This window comes from Gorilla gorilla, chromosome 20 (genome assembly GCF_029281585.2).
Source record: "Gorilla gorilla gorilla isolate KB3781 chromosome 20, NHGRI_mGorGor1-v2.1_pri, whole genome shotgun sequence".
NCBI lineage: Eukaryota > Metazoa > Chordata > Mammalia > Primates > Hominidae > Gorilla > Gorilla gorilla.
This window is the reverse complement of record NC_073244.2, coordinates 64,214,725-64,229,058: the sequence shown is the minus strand read 5'-3', so window position 1 is coordinate 64,229,058 and position 14,334 is coordinate 64,214,725. Positions and strand designations below refer to the sequence as shown.

The 14,334-nt window shown below is 42.7% G+C and overlaps 1 long non-coding RNA gene across 2 annotated transcripts in view; it reads left to right on the top strand.

Annotated features, from left to right (window-relative positions):
• The window catches only part of LOC129528669 (uncharacterized), a 21,502-nt gene extending 7,168 nt beyond the window's left edge, over window positions 1-14,334 (top strand). For both annotated transcript variants that reach the window (XR_008673943.2, XR_008673942.2), the window contains exons 2-3: window positions 10,310-10,505; window positions 14,035-14,334. This is a non-coding gene — a long non-coding RNA (uncharacterized lncRNA). The remainder of the gene's footprint in view (window positions 1-10,309; window positions 10,506-14,034) is intronic.

Sequence of the window (14,334 nt, the reverse complement as noted above, 5' to 3'; positions counted from 1 at the left end):
TGAGTTGATTGCAGAGCTTTCCATGAAACTAAAAAGTAGAGGATAAGCTGATTATAGCTTAAAGTTATAAATCCATTATGTAGATGGGGAGTTTGTTGCTTCTAAAATTTTCAACGGATCAGCATGGACATTTTTGTTTTTTGTTTTTTTGACAGGGTCTCGCTCTGTCACCCAGGCTGGAGTGCAGTGGCACAATCTCGGCTCACTGCAACCTCCGCCTCCCAGGTTCAAGTGATTCTCCTGCCTCAGCCTTCTGAGTAGCTGGGATTACAGGCGTGTGCCACCACACTCAACTAAGTTTTTGTATTTTTAGCAGAAATAGGGTTTCACCATGTTGACCAGGCTGGTCTCAAACTCCTGACCTCAAGTGATTCTCCTACCTCTGCCTCCCAAAGTGCTGGGATTACAGGAGTGAACCACTGCACCTGGCCAACAGTTTTATTGATGAATAAACATTTAACAGGAGTATCATACACAATAGAGGCAATCCGTTAGGAGATAGGAAAAAGAATAATTTCTATACAACCCATTATAGACTGGTTTTTGAGATAAGCACTGATTAGCCTCAAAAACTTGATTGCACTATTGCTTATACATTGTTCATCCTGACCTTACATGGTAATTGGGGAGACCATCTATGTTAGCCAATTAGCTTTATTCAGAAGCGGGGGGGAAAACCCTAACTTATATGTTTACAACAGGTGGTAGTTTTACAAAATGGAGCCAGGTACCCACTGTAGATAGGCTCCTACTATCCCACAGAAACAGAGAGATACAGGTGCTATCTCTAGTGATGTTGACATTTGAAAGAGATGTCTCCCAAGTCCTTGAGAAAGATATCCCTAGGTCATTATGCTGACAAAAGGTTTATTTAGTTTCTAAAAATAAACACTTCAGGAGAAAGTACTCACACTTACAAGTTTTCTAAGGTAAATATTCTGACAAAAAGAGGAGGAAGAGAAATGCCTTCCCATATTTTCAAAGGAGGAATGCAGGCTCTCATTTTTATTTCATATTTATCCCTATAATGCATGCACAGAATATTCAGCAGTGACCTTAATATTGGCCAAAAGAAAATTTCAGCTAATTCAAAAAATTAGGCAGGGCGCTGTGGCTCACGCCTGTAATCCCGTACTTTGGGAGGCCAAGGCAGGTGGATCACCTGAGGTCAGGAGTTCGAGACCACCATGGTGAAACCCCATCTCTACAAAAAATACAAAAATTAGCCAGGCGTGGTGGCTCACCCCTGTAATCCCAGCACTTTGGGAGGCCGAGGCAGGCAGATCACGAGGTCAGGAGATTGAGACCATCCTGGCCAACATGGTGAAACTCCAGATCTACTAAAAATACAAAAATTAGCCAGGCATAGTGGGATGTGCCTGTAATCCCAGCTACTCAGGAGGCTGAGGCAGGAGAATTGCTTGAACCAGGGAGTCAGAGGTTGCAGTGAGCCGAGATGGCGCCATAACACTCCAGCCTGGCAACAGAGCAAGACTCCGTCTCAATCAATCAATCAATCAATCAATCAATAAATAAATAAATAAATAAATAGCTGGGCAGTAACCTTCATTGCAGTCGCAAAATCCCTTTTACCATGTAACATAACATAATCACAGAAGTAACCAATGGATAGTTCTTCAAGTGATCATGGACTGACCCGGTTCTCCTCCCTTTCTTGCTATAGTTCTCAAGAATAACTGTAGAGTGTTCTGGAAATGGAGCTTCCTGAGATAGGGAGGGGCTGGCTGGAACAGCCTGGGTTCTGTTTCAGTCTTTGCTAGACACTGGATGTCCTTCAATGCTTTAGCCCGTTGTTCATGTGACCCCAGGGTATGAAACCCAGGGTAGCTTGCTCTCTAGGTCCTTCCTTAAGCCTTCAGTGCAAGTGAAACTCACTTAGAGTCCATCTGCCCTGGCTGCTTTCCTGAGCCTTGGTGGGATTGTTGTCCAGCCTTGTTCTTCTTGATCAAGATTGCTTTGGCTATTTGGGTTCTGAGAGCTAAAAATAAAATCCTAAGCGCTCCAACCACCTGTGGCCAAGGGGACCCCAGAGGAACCTTAAAAACTGAGTTCTAGGCTGGGCACAGTGGCTCACGCCTGTAATCCCAGCACTTTGGGAAGTTGGATCACGAGGTCAGGAGTTCGAGACCAGCCTGACCAACACGGTGAAACCCTATCTCTACTAAAAATACAAAAAATTAGCCAGGCGTGGTGGTGCACGCCTATAATCCCAGCTAACTCAGGAGGCTGAAGTAGGAGAATCACTTGAACCCGGGAGGCAGAGGTTGCAGTGAGCCGAGATCGCACCCCTGCATTCCAGCCTGGTGACAGAGCAAGACTCCGTCTCGAGAAAAACAGAAAACAACAACAACAACAAAAAAAACTGAGTTCAGGCCAAGACAGGATGGGAGGTTAGATATTTCGTTATACCCTCCTTTTGTGGCATAAACACAACAACTAACCAACATTAACGTTAAAATAGAAATCATGGCTAGGCGCAGTGGCTCACACCTGTAATCCCAGCACTTTGGGGGGCCGAGGCGGGTGGATCACAAGGTCAGGAATTTGAGACCAGCCTGGCCAACATAGTGAAACCCCCGTCTCTACTAAAAATACAAAAATTAGTCAGGCATGGTGGCGCACGCCTGTAGTCCCAGCTACTTAGGAGGCTGAAGTAGGAGAATCGCTTGAACCCGGGAGGCAGAGGTTGCAGTGAGCCGAGATCAAGCCACTACACTCCAGCCTGGGCAACAGAGCAAGACTCCATCTCAAAAATAAATAAATAAAATAAATAAATAAATCGAGATCACAAGACCAACAGAATGGATTCTTTGGGGCAATGAGATACCAAATTATGAACAAGACCTAAAGCCACACCAGGCAAGGGTTAAGTCACACACCCCTACACTTAAAGAATAAACTATGTTCTAACTGCCATACGGTTGTTCTTTTTCTCTAGCAGCAAAAATAAAGTGCATTGGCCTCAAAACAGGCAATATTAAAACAATTGCAGCATATCCACCACCGGATACTGACCCAAAGCCCTGTGTTCCACAAGCCGTAACTATAGCTTTGATTGGACAAGAGACTGATTTTGGTAACATTCTCCTGATAAGAGACCACCAACCATGGACTGCTTCTGGCGGGTTTTACAGAGGCTGCACACAGAGCACCTTCACCTTTTGACTTGTAGGGCCTAATTGCAATGCATTTAAGTGTTCAACCTCCATCTCAAGGTTAGCATGAGACACAGGTAGCATGCATGTTTGTTCAAAATGCATGCGTTGGGGCCCCCTGCATGAATAGTCATAGCTCATCCTGTTACCTGTTGAATATGTATACTTGGCCAACTCGTTCAGCATAAATTTCTTTTCCACTGGGAGCTCTACTGGAATTTACACTTCCCAGTCTGTCAGAATGGCCACCTTGTAGGCTGTAACCCTTTATAAGAAATGATTTCTCCCATCTGAATTTGTAGGTCTTGTGATTTCTCAGTAGAAAGTTCTTTTTCTGTTGCCATATGAATCTTAGGATTGGTTATTCATTAGTGTGATAAATACGATCGATATTTTTATAGGAATTGAACTGAATCTGTAGATCACTCATTATACTATAGACCTTTTAGAAATACTGAATCTGCAAATCCATTAACATGGGATGTATTTTCATTTACTTATGTCTTCTCCAATTCCTTCCATCAATGTCTTATAGTTTTAAGGGTGCAGATATTTCACCCACGTGTTTAAATTCATTTTCAAGTATTTTTGGTGCTACTGTAATGAGATTGTTTATTTCCTTTGCAGACAGTGTATTGTTAGTATGTACAAATGCAACTAATTTTTATGTTGACTTTGCACCTTGCAACATTCCTGCACTCATTAATTAGCTGTAAAAGATGACATACATGTAAAAGCAGACATACATACAGCCAATGGTCATATGAAAAAAAGCTCAATATCACTGATCATTAGAGAAATGCAAATCAAAGCCACAATCATCACACCAGTCAGATGGCTCTTACTAAAAAGTCAAAAAAATAACAGATGCTGATGAGGTTGTGGAGAAAAGGGAGCACTTATACACTTAGTGAGAGTGTAAATTAGTCCAGCCATTGTGCAAACAGTGTGGCAATTCCTCAAAGAGCTAAAAACAGAACTACCATTTGACCTAGCAACCCCGTAACTGAGTATCTACCCAAAGAAATATAAATCATTCTCCCATAAAGACACACACACCTATATACTCATTGCAGCACTACTCACAATAACAGACATGGAATCAACCTAAATGCCCATCAATGGTACTGGATAAAGAAAATGTGGTACATATACATCATGGAATACTATGCAGCCATAAAAAAGAATGGGATCATGTCCTTTGCAGGGACATGGATGGAGCTGGAGGCCATTATCTTTAGCAAACTAATGCAGGCAGAGAAAATCAAATACCACATATTCTCACTTATAAGTGGGAGCTAAATGATGAGAACACACGGACAGATGGAGTGGAATGAACAACAGACACCGGAGCTTACTTGAGGATGGAGGATGGGAGGAGGGAGAGGACCAGAAAAAAATACCGATCAGGTACTATGCTTAGTACCTAAGTGATGAAATAATCTGTACAACAAACCCCCATTATACAAGTTTACCTGTGTAACAAACCTCCATATTTACCCCCGAACCTAAAATAAAAGTTAAAAAAAAAAAGACTATTCATAAGAGGCTGGGTGCTGTGGCTCAAGCCTGTAATCCCAGCACTTTGGGAGGCTGAAGGGGGTGGATCACTTGAGCCCAGGAGTTCAAGACCAGCCTGGGCAACACAGGGAGACCCCTCTCTACAAGAAAAAAAAAAATTTAAATCAGTAAGGCACAGTGGCATGCACCTGTAGCCCCAGCTACTCAGGAGGTTGAGGCAGGAGAATCACTTGAGCCCAGGAGGTGGAGGCTGCAGTGGGCTATGATCACACTTTTGTGCTTCAGCCTGGGGTGACAAAGTAAGACCTCATCTCTTAAAGAAAAATAAAGAATATGCATAGGAGACAAAAAAATGTGTGCATAATTGCACCCATAGGGTTCTCCAGAGAAACAGATACAGTAGTTGTGTGTGTGTGTGTATGTATGTACATAGATATATGAAAAATATTATTATGAGGAATTGGCTCATGAGATTATGGAGAAGTCTCACAATCTGCCATCTGCAAGGTGGAGACCCACAAAAGCCAGTGCTGTAATTCCAGTTTGAGCCCAAAGGCCTGGGAACCAGAAAGTCCGTGGTGCCAGTCCTAGACCAAAGGAGGAAAAGATCAATGTCCCAACTCAAGCAGGAAGGCAGGAGGAAAAAGAGGTAAATTCTTCTTTCCTCTACCTTTTGTTCTATCCAGGCCTTCAACTGATTGGATGATGCCTGGGGACACTAGGGAGGGCAGTCCTCTCAGCTGAGAACATCGATTTGAATGCTTATCTCATCTGGAAACATCCTCACAGACGCCCTCAGAAATGATGTTCCATCTGCACATTCCTTGGCCTAGTCAAGCAGACACATAAAATGAACCGTCATAATGAATTAATATAACATGTATTATATAATATCAAGAATGCGATGTGCATGCTTATCTTAATGAACTTCAAGATATTTACGTATAACACATAGTATATACTATGTAAAAATAGTACTAGGCCAGGCACGGTGGCTCATGCCTGTTATCCCAGCACTTTGGGAGGCTGAGGCAGGTGGATCACCTGAGGTCAGGAGTTCGAGACCAGCCTGGTCAACATGGTGAAACCCCATCTCTACTAAAAATACAACCAAAATTAGCCAGGCATGGTGGTGCGCCTGCAATACCAGCTACTCAGGAAGCTGAGGCAGGAGAATCCCTTGAACCCGGGAGGCAGAGATTGCAATGAGCCAAGATCATGCCACTGCACTCCAGCCTGGGTGACAGAGGGAGACTCTACTATACACACACACACACACGCACACACACACAACTAACATATAATGTTCTAGGCTCAATATCATACACACAACTAACATATTCTGTTCTAGGCTCAGTATCTCAGAAGCATAAATCAGTAAAGAGCTTCAAATTCTAAAGACATGGCATTTCTTGAGGAAGAGAGGACACAGCACCTCACCTGGTACTCCACATTGGCCTGGGAAAGGATTTTCTTCTCTTCTCCTCTAAGCCCCTTTCTCATTATCTTGAAATATCTCATCTACGTTTTGAGAATATGCCTTTTATGGCATCAACATGCACTTTCTGCTATAGGTTGAATTGTGTTCCCCCACCCAATTCATGTTGAAATCTTAACCCCCAGTACCTCAGCACACGACCTTTACAGAAATAAAGACTTTGAAGATGTAATCCCATCCACCACTATCCGTACCTTGACCATCATCCCACTGCCGTTTAGGGCTTATTCATCCCCTAATCTTGTCTCTGTCCCATGCTTCTATAACCCCTTTACTGACACCTGCCCCACCCCCATCCACCCAAACCTTCTACATTTTCTTTTTTCTTTCTTTTTTCTTTTTTTTTTTTTTTTAGACCGAGTCTCGCTCTATCGCCCAGTCTGGAGTGCAGTGGCACAATCTCTGCTCACTGCAACCTCCACCTCCCGGGTTCAAGCGATTCTCCTGCCTCAGCCTCTGGAGTAGCTGGGAGTACAGGCGCCCACCCCATGCCCTGCTAATTTTTGTAGTTTTAGTGGAGATGGGGTTTCACCATATTGGCCAGGCTGGTCTCAAACTTCTGACCACATGATCCACCTGCCTCGGCCTCCCAAAGTGCTGGGATTACAGGCGTGAGCCACCGCGCCCGGCAACTTCTGCATTTTCTCATTCCACCTCCATTCTACACCCACTTTGGATTCCTTTCTCTGTCCATGCTATGCTCTGCACAATTCCAGGGACCTCAGCCCAACACTCCTCCTAGTTTATGATGTTTACACTCTTCCTCTTGAATTTTTTTTTTCAGTTTTCTTTTTTCTTTTTCTCCCCTTCTTGTAATCTCAGCTTAATTCTCATATCTTCTATGGTTTCACCCTTGAAATCCAAGACCTTAAACATTGTGTGGCGGCCGGGCGTGGTGGCTCATGCCTGTAATCCCAGCATTTTGGGAGGCCAAGGTGGATGGATCACCTGAGGTCAGGAGTTCGAGACCAGACTGGCCAACATGGTGAAACCCCATTTCTACTAAAAATACAAAAATTAGCCAGGCATGGCAGTGGGTGCCTGTAATCCCATCTACTCAGGAGGCTGAGGCAGGAGAATCACTTGAACCAGGGAGGCGGAGGTTGTAGTGAGCCAAGATCGTGCCACTGCACTCCAGCCTGGGCAACAGAGCAAGACTCCATCTCAAAAAATAAATAAATAAATAAATAAAATAAACATTGTGGGTCATCAGCTCCCTGTGTCCCCCATCCGTACACTGCATTTTTCATTTTCCTCAACTCCACTCTCCTTACCACCTTATTATTATTATCATTATTATTATTATTATTTTGAGACGGAATTTTACTCTTGTTGCCCAGGCTGGAGTGCAGTGGCACGATCTCAGCTCACTGCAACCTCCGCCTCCCGGGTTCATGCAATTTTCCTGCCTCAGACTCCCGAGTAGCTGGGATTACAGGCATGCGCCACCACGCCCGGCTAATTTTGTATTTTTAGTAGAGACAGGGTTTCTCCATGTTGGTCAGGCTGGTCTTGAACTCCTGACCTCAGGTGATCTGCTTGCCTCCGCCTCCCAAAATGCAGGGATTACAGGTGTGAGCCACCGCGCCCAGCCCTTAGCATCTTATTCATCATATCACCGTGTTAATTATCTCCCCTGCTAGGCTGGAGCTCCCCCTCCTGGCCTCTGTCTCTGTCTTGGAATATTAACTACTCTGAGGACATCCATATCCCATTATTAGATTTTAAAGCAGATTTTTTTCCTTTTATTTGTAATCCTGTCTTGACACAGATTTGAGTTACTGGCTAGGGTTGGCTAGTTCCCCTTATTGAGCAGCTGATTGTGTCCACACCCTAAAGCCACGATGTACCCTAATCCCCATTGAGCTATGTACCAGCTTACCAGGGACAGCTGTTTGGCCCAGAGCCCATGAAATAATTCAACATCGCCAACTCACAAGGCATCATGTAACACCAGCTCAGCCTCCAGCTCCGACTGCCATCATAAGCCCCCCTACTGCTCCAGCGTGCTGTTACTTAGCCCTTGTTGCAATGCCCTGCATGGCTCTTTTGACATTTTTCTGTCCTTTGAAGCTGTAACTAACAGAATTCTGCCTTTCTTCTTTCCAAGTGTCAGTGTCTTGTGTCTTTCTTTGAAAAAAATATTTAAATCTTATCCCACATATACGCTTTCTCTCCTTGTGTCTTTAACCCTGATGGACATAAACCTTCTTGGTTGTTTTACACCCCCCCACCCCGCCCATCCCTCATTTCTGCCTAGCGTCCCCTCTCCATTATCCCTTTTATCCCCATAACCACTGCACCCCTTAGTCCCTCAGAGCAGAACGTGTGCAGTTCCCTTAACTTCATTGCACACTCTGTCTCATGCTACACTGAAACCCAGCAGTGCCCTTTAAACACACTGCATCCTTTAACCCCCAAGTGCTTAGGGAGTGGTGTCCATGCTCTTAAAATGCCGTGTCTAGCAGGAATATCTCTGTTTACTTTCAGACTTGTTTCCTGAACACTAAGTTTGTGTTTGTTTGTTTGTTTGTTTTTTTGAGATAGAGTGCAGTGGTGCAATTTCGGCTCACTGCAACCTCCGCCTTCCAGGTTCAAGCGATTCTCTTGCTTCAGCCTCCTGAGTAGCTGGGACTACAGGCATGCGCCACCATGCCCAGCTAATTTTTGTATTTTTAGGAGAGATGGGGTTTCACCATGTTGGCCAGGATGGTCTCGATCTCTTGACCTCGTGATCCACCTGCCTCGGCCTCCCAAAGTGTTGGGGTTACAGGCGTGAGCCACCGCGCCTGGCCATACATTATGATTTTTTATTAGGGCTTTGGATATACCATATCAATTCTGAACTCTGGAGGAACTGTAAATCTATATATAAGGCTGGACACTGGGAGGGGCTGGAAACTAATGGTCAGCCATGGAGAGTATGTGATCACACCTCAGTAAAACTCTGGGCACCAGGGCTTGAATGAGCTTCCCTGGTTGGCAATATCCCATAGGTGTTGTCGTGTATTGGTGCCTGGAAAGGAATTCACCCATGACTCTGCAGGGAGAAGACAAATGGAAGCTCCAAATGTGGTGCTTATCCTGGACTCTGCCCTATCTGCTTCTTCCCTTGGCTGATGCTACCCTGGATCTTTTTCATGTAATAAACTGTAACCGTGAGCATGGCAGCTTTCAGGGAGTTCCACGAGTTCTTCCAGTGAATTGTCCAACTTTAGGGTGATTTGGGGAAGCCCTGAAATTGCAGTGGGCATCTGAAGTGAGTGTGGTCTTATGTGGACTATGTTTCCTGTAACTTCTCAGTTTACCTCAAATGTCTCCTAGGAGAATGGAGAGTGGACCTAGGTCAAATTGTGGATTTGTGTGTTGGGAAACCAAAGTTTCATTTTCGGCTCTTCTATTTTAAACTTCCAAATTAATGGCATAACTGGTTACTGCTTTTTACTAAAAATTCAGGAATGGTAAATGTAGAGAAATTTCCTATCTACTGCTGTTCAATTGAGAAGATAGCCTAGGTTTATCTAATAATTAAAAGAATGGCTGGGCATGGTGGCTCAGGCCTGCAATCCCAGCACTTTGGGAGGCCAAGGTGGGCGGATCACCTGAGGTCAGGAGTTCGAGACCAGTCTGGCCAACATGGTGAAACCCCATCTGTACTAAAAATATAAAAAAATTAGCCAGGTGTGGTGGCATGCACCTGTAACCCTAGCTACTTGAGAGGCTAAGGCAGGGGAATTGCTTGAACCAGGGAGGTGGAGGTGGCAGTGAGCCGAGATTGTGCCATTGCACTCCAGCTTGGGCAACAGAGGAAGACTTCAACTCAAAAAAAAAAAAAGAATGGTAGAATTTGGCTGTTAAATCATGTGATCCTTGTGTTTTATTTGTGAGAGACTTTTTTTTTTTTCACATCTTTCTCTTTAGAATATTTTTACGTCCAGACTTTTTCTGTCACTGCTGAGGTCACAATAGTAAAGTATATTTCCTAGAACGTGTCCATATTATCATTTCTAAATTAATTTACATTTAATTATACAAATGAGTCCAGCGATTTCTAATGCAAATTACTCCATGCTTTTCTCTCACATTTATCTCATTTTTTATTAATCCATTCTAGATCCTTTATCTGATTCCAGTTACCTGCTGAATACTTACATAATGGATCTGCAAATTAAGGATGAGCTTGATTTTAGGAAGAAGAGTATCTCATAGAATTAGGAAATCCAGTGAGACAAACATGCTTCTCTACAAGTGCCTCACAGATCAAACCTCAATATTTTCTGCTCCTTGCAGTCTTCAGGGATTGTGAAAAAGTAAGAGCCTCTTTTGGATACTTCAGTGGTCTCTTTGGAGACATTTATGAGAAAGTTGTAATTGCCTCTGGTAATTAGCAACTGCAAAGTTTTTCAAAAAGTTATCAACTCCCTAAGTCGGCTGTCATTGCTGCTACAGGTAAAATTATAGTTGCACTTCTGAGGGAAGATGAGGTCACAGACTCACAAACCTTTATCTCAGGGTCTGGCTGCCTCCTTCCCACACAGTGCTGTTATGACCGTCACACAAACTGGGCTGTCCTGGCAGTGGGAAGGAATCAGGTGAGTATTTTTGTGTTTCAGTCTGGCAGGCAGAATCTGCAAGAAAAGAAGTCCAAGCGGTCATGTCTGGAAAGGGATTTCTCTTTTGTAGAAACAAAGTCAGTAGTAAAGCCAGACAGGGAGGAGGAATAATTCCTCTCTTATGGGCTGAGTCAATAAAGAGAGATGAGAGGCCTAAACCTTATACCAATCCCTGATGGATACAAAGCTATCATAATAAAATCCAGACGAGCACGGTGGCTCACACCTGTAATCCCAACACTTTGGGAGGCTGAGGCGGGCAGATCACTTGAGTTCAGGAGTTTGAGACCAGCCTGACCAACATGGCGAAACCCCATCTCTACTAAAAATACAAAAATTAGCTGGGTGTGATGGCTGGCGCCTGTAATCCCAGCTACTTGGGAGGCTGAGATAGGATCACTCGAACCTGGGAGACGGAGGTTACAGTGAGCCGAGATCACACCTCTGCAGTCCAGCCTGGGTGACAAAACTAGACTCCGCCTCAGAAACCAAACAAAACGAAGGTAACTTAATAAAATCTTCACTTAGGATGAGAGTTGGTGAATAATTCCAGTAATAATTAAATAAGATTTATGGTGCTCAAGGACTGTAGTAAATAAATATATATGTTGTTCACACACCTCATAAGAATCACACAGTACATTTACAGTATTTTTAATAATATGCTTTTACTGCCTCCATGATTATAATGAAGAGTAGGATAGAGCTAGAAAAATTACCTTATCCTGTGCAGAAACCATATATCTGAAATCATTTCCAGAATAAAATTGTTTTTTAAGAAATCTAACTCTGTATAAATGATGCGCTTAATGGAGACAGTGATTGTCCTCCACGGAAAACCTCTGTGCTCTTAGGATTATGGTGAGGCTGCTTTCCCTCTTGAGGTTAGGGAAGTAGCATTTAAGGGAAGGGTAACTTTACTATTAAGAGTTGCAAACAGCAGTAGTCACGATCAACTGTATCTTGTGTTATTTTTCCTGGTCAAAAATATTCTGCATAACTCTCTAATTTTTTTTTTTTTGAGATAGAGTTTTGCTCTTTTTGCCCCAGATGGAGTGTGTGATTTTGGCTCACTGCAACCTCTGCCTCCCGGGTTCAAGCTATTCTCCTGCCTCAGCCTCCCGAGTAGCTAGGATTACAGGTGTATGCCACCATGCGTGGCTAATTTTTGCACTTTTTTTTATTAGAGACAGGGTTCCATCACGTTGGCCAGGCTGGTTTCGAACTCCTGACCTCAGGTGATCCACCGACCCTGACCTCCCAAAGTGCTGGGATTACAGGCATGAGCCACTGTGCCTGGCCTATCCTACTCTCTCATTCTATGAGGCTATTTCAGATTACACACACAAGTGAATCATTTAGTATTTGTCCTTCACTGACTGCCTTACTTGCTTAGCATAACGTCCTTAAGATTTATCCATGTCGTCATCTCTTGCAGAATTTCCTTCTTTCTAAAGGCTGAATAATGTTCCACTGTATATTCACACATCCCATTTTTTTCGTGCATTCATCATTCAATGGATAGTTAGGTCGTTTCCACATCCAAGCTATTGTGAGCAGTGCTGCAATGACCATGGAAGTTCTGATATCTCTGAGGCCCTGATTTCAGTTATTTTGCTATATACTCAGAAGTGGGAAGGCTGGATCATATGGTAATTGTCACTATTTTATTTTATTATTTTATTTTATTTTAGAGACAGAGTTTCCCTGAGTAACTGCAGGTCTGCAGGCGTGCACCACATCTGGCTTCATTTTAATTTTTCTGAGGAACATCTGTATCATTTTCCACATAGGCGGCACCATTTTGCATTTTCAGCCACAGTGTATAAGAGTTACAATTTCTCTGCCTCTTTGCCACACTTGCTGTTTTGGGTTTTTGCTAATAGTAATTGTAAGAGGTGTGAAGTGATGCTTCACTCTGGTTTTGACTTGTATTTTCTGCAGAATCAGTGACATGGAGCATGTTTTTATACACCTGTTGGGCATTTGAATGTCTTCTTTGGAGTAATGCTATTCAAGCCTTTAACCCATTTTAAAATTGATCTATTACTTTCTTGTTTTAGGAGTTATTTTTTGCTATTGAGTTGTAAAAGTTCACTTTACTATGATTTCAACATCCATAATGCTCAAGATTTTGTGTTCTCCAGATTCCATTTTGCAGATATTTCTTCTGTTTTAATGTATTTTACAAATTACACTACCCTGCTAATAGTTTCACATAACTTGTACGTTAACATATTGATTTCTGACTGATCAAAAATTACCAATAATTGAGTTTCTATCTATATTGTTTTATTACCTGTTAGTATTTCATGTTTAACAGTCTAGAAACAGAGTAATATACTTCAATAATTTCATTGATAAATGCCATAGTATTTTCTCCTCCTATTGGATGAGTTAATGAGTTTTTCTGCTACCAAAGTAATATTGAGCCATTCTTGCATTCAGTAAATCCAACTTGTACCAGGGGAAGTTTCCTTCAGGATTATACTCTAAATAGTGCACCAACAGAGTGTATTGGGATATCAAAGGTTACTGACATTGGATATTGACTTATGCAGTAATTCTTTACACAGGAATGGAAACTTGTTTTGAACAAAATTATAAAATAAAATACAAGAGATGGAAAATAAAATGGCATGGTAAACAAACAAAACTAACTAGGTCCAGATTTTTTGAAAACACAGCTGAATGGTCTGTTAGCATAGCACAGGCCTTAGCAATCACCTTCGCAGACACTCTAGTCAGGTGCAAGTCTCCTCTCAGCCCCTAAGCAGCTTGTGAATTTCCACAAATCACTGCACCTCTCTGTATCTTAAGTTCCTTTTGTCTCTACAAGGAAAAGTATGCCAGTGAATCCATCATACAGTTATAAAAATCAAAGAAGGTATACATATCACATTACAGCAGTGATTCCCATATCGTAAGTGCTCTTTAAATGTTATACATTCAACCCTAGAAAGCCTCTTTGCAAAACAAAACTTTAAATGTTTCTCAGTAGAATACGGGTTTTTCCATTGATATTATTAATGGATAATATCACCTCACCTACACTTCATGTTCTCTGCAGGATCTTCTGGCTCTAAAGATGAATATCAGTCACGGGGAACTCGCAGAATGGCCTCCAGGGAGTTGGCAATAGGAATGATCTACTTGTCGTAGAATTTTGTTGGAATCCTGAAGAGTTTCTGTCTTCTTTACCATTATGTCTTCTTTTACTTAACAGGATGCAGGCTGAGGACCACAGATTTGAGTTGGAAGCACCTGATTATAGCCACGTCTTACGCATTCTGTTTAAGGGTATCCCCAAGACACACCTCTGTATGCAGCACCAAGTCAATGTCAGATTTTATACTGAATAATTTCCTTCATGATTTTGGATTCTGATTTGTTATCCTCACAGAGTTGGTAGGGTGTGACCGTTGGCACCACCTGTGCCTGCAGTGTTTCAAGCCATCATGATGAGCCCCAGGAACTCCAGATGTATAGAATTTAAAATAAACTATCCTGAGTATATGGAGCTTTC